Source organism: Nannospalax galili, unplaced genomic scaffold, assembly GCF_000622305.1.
Source record: "Nannospalax galili isolate Female #2095 unplaced genomic scaffold, S.galili_v1.0 scaffold134, whole genome shotgun sequence".
NCBI lineage: Eukaryota > Metazoa > Chordata > Mammalia > Rodentia > Spalacidae > Nannospalax > Nannospalax galili.
This window is the reverse complement of record NW_008335593.1, coordinates 1,252,406-1,256,838: the sequence shown is the minus strand read 5'-3', so window position 1 is coordinate 1,256,838 and position 4,433 is coordinate 1,252,406.

The following is a 4,433-nucleotide window of genomic DNA, read 5'->3' as shown; positions in this document are numbered from 1 at the left end:
GTGACAGTTACACACTGGGTGGCTTGGGGCAGTGTCTCTTCCAGTGCTGGATGTCAGAAGTCCAAGACCAAAGTGTGGGTGGAGTCTTGCTGCCCTTGGGTGCTCTGAGGAGGGGTAGCAGAGCCTCACTCCTGCCCAGTACTCTGTGGTAGGTGCCAGCTGGGCTGCCATCTTCACAGGGCCTGCCCTCTGCATGATCTGTGTCCAGATGCCCCTATTGAGAACGCTGTGTACGATTAGTATCCCCCCTCCAACCCCTGAATTGACCTGTTTCACCTATACCTTTGTAGATTCTACTTTTTGTATGGTGGCTCTCTCCAATGTAGCTCTTTTAGGGTGGATGTGATTGAACCATAACAGGGTCTTCATTCAAACTCGGTTACATTCAAACTCTGAATTCACAACTCTCAGGACCTAGTTCTGTAGATGCAGCACTGGATAAGGCTAAGGGCTGGACATCTTGTCTTTGATGATGACTGTTCACAATTGGAAGAACTGAGAAAAGTTCCAGAGCATAATCCTGTGTTCCTGTCATCACTACACTTTCAGGACTTTTTTTGAGTCTCCCTGTAGCTTTTTTTTTCTTTTGGCCTTTTTGAGACGGGGTCTCCTTGTAGCACCAACTGTCCTGGAACTCACTATGTAGACCAGGCTGGCCTTGAACTCACAGAGATCCGCCTGCCTCTGCCTCCCGAGCACTGGGATTAAAGGCATGCGCCACCATGCCTGGCTCCTTGTAGCTTTTTTGGACCTTGCTATGTAGACCAGGCTGGACTCAATCTCACAGAAATATGCCTGACTCTGCCTCTCTAGTGTGCCACTACTCCTGGCTCAATCAGGATTTTTTTTTCTGTCTTTCTGAGGCAGGGTCTCTTTGTAGCCCCATCTGGCCTGGAACTCTATGCAGATCAGGCTGGCCTTGAACTCCCAGAGATCTGCCTATCTCTTCCTCCCAAGTGCTGGGATTAAAGGCGTGCCCCACCATGCCGGGTTCAGCTTCAGGATCTTTGACAACTGTTCCCTGTCTTGGAATGCTGACATTTTCTAAGCACACACGAATGTTTGCCTGCGTCTTTTGTGCCCATGTTTCACATTTGAGTTCTCCATGTACTCTCCAAAGTCAGAGCTACTCGGTCTTCCAGTTACCCAGTCAGCAGCAGGTGACTCATGGGATCATAGACTGGGGCACAGAGCCAGGACTGATAATTCTGTGTTAATGGGCCTCTTGGTCCTCGTGACTGGTGACTCCACTGAGTCACTAAGTTTATGAAAGAGACAGCTATAAGACATGGATTTCTGCAGGCTTGGAGAGAAAGTACCTCATGACCTGTCACAATGGGATCCAGGTGCATAACTGGTTTATTTCGAATTTAGGGAACAGAGTTGTTAGAACCTTGTTGCTGCTTCCCTTCTGTAGCCTGCGTGCTCCCTCCGTCCTCCCTCCATCCTCCCTCTCCTTTCCTTCCTTTTCTCTTCCTTCCCTTTCCTCTTCCTTCCCTTTCCTCTTCCCCTTCCTCCCCTTCCTTCCTTCCTCATTCCTTCCTTCCTCCTTCCTCCCTCCTTTCTCCTTCCTTCCTTCCTCCTTCCTCCTTCCTCTTTCCTTCCTTCCTCCTTCCTTCCTTTCCTCCCTCCTTCCTTCCTCCTTCCTTCCTTCCTCCCTCCTTCCTTCCTCCTTCCTTCCTCCCTCCTTCCTTCCTTTCTTCCCTCCTTCCTCCTTCCTTCCTTCCTCCTTCCTTCCTTCCTCCTTCCTTCCTCCCTCCTTCCTTTCTCCTTCTTTCCTTCCTCCTTCCATCCTTCCTTCCTCCTTCCATCCTTCCTTCCTTCCTTCCTCCTTCCTTCCTTCCTCCTTCCATCCTTCCTTCCTCCTTCCAGCCTTCCTTCCTCCTTCCAGTCTTCCTTCCTCCTTCCAGCCTTCCTCCTCCCTTCCTCCTTCTTTCCTTTCCTCCATCCCTTCTTCCCTCCCTTTCTTCCTCTTTTCCTTCTTTTCTTATTTATTTTGTACTTGTATTTATGTATGTATATGGAAGTCAGAGGACAGCTCGTGGTAGTCGGTTTTCACTTCCACAATGTGGGTTTCAGGGATGGAACTCACATCATGTCAGGCTCAGGAGCAATTGTCTTTGTCCCCCAAGCCATCTTGCCAGTCCACGTAGCCTCATTTTATGACACTCCTCTCCACTTGGGGTGGAGAAGGAGGGAAATGTGTCTGGTGAGAAGCAGCAGGAAGAAGAGGAGCATGTGTGGGCTTCAGCAGGCATTTCAGCGTCTGCAGCTGGCACGCTGGTCAGGGAGGTTCTGTGGCATATGACACAGGGTAAGTGGGCAAGCTGCTTAGAACACCTGCCTCTGCAATGCCAGTAGCAACGTTTCAGGAAGCTGAGCTCACTGGTTCAGGCCATGCTTGGAAGCTCTTGGGTAGCCTGATTTTCATAGTCCCTGATGGCAGGCCTCTTCTGACAATGTGGCAAGTCCAATGGATGGACAGAAACTTCTCTCAGGACTTCCACTTCTGACAAGAAGCCATCAGGCCCAGAGTAAGTCAGGCCCTGGTAGGAGATGATCAAGGGGGTTACAGATTGTCCAACTACAACTACTATCATGGTGACACCACCCTGGCAAGCTGCTTAGAGCTGTGGGCACCAGACAGAGCAAACTTCCCTCTTCTTTATAGTTTGCAGAAAGCATAGGGTCAGAGAATTTCTTTGTTTTTGTTTATGATGCTTCAGACTTGCAAGTGCTAAGCACATATACTAACCACTGGGCTATTCTCCTAGTCCCTTGGGGATGGTTTCAAATATTCCTTTATTAAAGACTTAAGAAAATCATCTTCAGGCATCAAAACATACCACAACAGGACAAGAACATGCAGCCATAGCTCACGGAGGCAGGGCCCACGAGGCCAGGGCGGCCTGGGGCTCCCAGCCAGTTTCTTCAGTCTCATCTTGATCCAGGGGTCCTGTCTACACCTTATTTGGACATTCACTTCCTAGGAGGGTTATCCTGTCTTTCATTTGGGAATTGGTCCATTAAATAGGTTTTACAACTTTGAAACAAGTGTTCATATTTGTAGCATAAACCAGATATGGTGGCACAGGCCTACAATCTCAGCACTTGGGAGTTGGAGACAGGAGAATCAGGAGTTCAAGTTTTCAAGGGTATCCTTGGCTATACAGTGAGGGAGTTTGAGGCCAACCTGGGCTACATGAGACCCTACTCCCTACCCCTCTCTCTAACACTGCCTGTTAAGTACATGGAAACATATTCTTACTGTTAGTTAAATTCTATTATTTAGTATATGTTGACATTTATTAGTCATTTTTTCTTCTTTTGTGAATTTTCTGGCAGTGTTTTTGTTTCTGTGTTATTTTGTAGACCATAGTTGGAACACAGGGCAGAACACATGCTTAGCACCCCACCCAACATGACAGGGTAGAGAAGGAGGAAGGGCCAGTCAGTCATGCAGGGAGCCACCCTCACTGTGTCCCTTGCCTACCTAGGGCTGACCCACACTTCCCACCTTCCCTACCTCAACAGACCAAAAGCTCATCCCTGTCACAGGACAAGAGGGTCCTTTATGAGATGGCCCACCACCAAGGTGCCCACCCATGCTGGGTCTGGACAGCCCTGCCCTGTGTGAACCTAATGTTTGTACCAGTGGAGGGAGGCAGCCTTTGGGGGAACACCTTCATGCCCTGCAAGACAGGTGGGGATTTCCCCAGCCTCCCCGTCCCTGGCTTCCCTGGTTTCCGTTGGAGAATCAGTTCTCCCTGCTAGTTTGTTCCCCTGAAGACAGCATCTGTTCTCCCTAGCTGTGTCTGAAGTCTGTAGCAATTTTGCTAAGACAACTTAGGGCCCTTTCTCTAGGCTCACTCATCTCAGAGACCCCAGTCCTTGCTCAATTAGCTGGACACATTTGAGCATGTTTTGGTGATGGCCAATGGCTATTGGTCTTGGTCTCCTCTGTGGCTTAAAAAAATACACTTATTTATTTACTTATTTATATAGTGTATGCATGTATGTGAGCTCACACATTTCACAGTTCAAGTATGGCAGTCAGAAGAAAACTTGTGGGAGCTGGTTTTCTCCTTCCACCCTATGGGTCTAGGGGGATTGAACTCAGGTCTTCGGGCTTGGCAGCAAGCACCTTTACCTGCTGAGTCCTCATGACAGCCCTCTCCCGTGGTTTTGTTTGTTTGATTTTTTTGAGACAAGGCCTCCCATAGCTCAGGCTAGCCTGGGACTCACACATTTTTGAGAATGACCTGTTGTCCTTCTGTACCTCGGCCAAGTGCTAGTACTACAAGCCCGTCTCCACACCTGGTTTGTATGGTGCTGGTGCTTGAGCCCGATTGTATGCATCCTAGGCAAGCAACTGAACTCACCCCCAGCCCTGTGTGTGCGTACACACATATATATATATATATATATATATA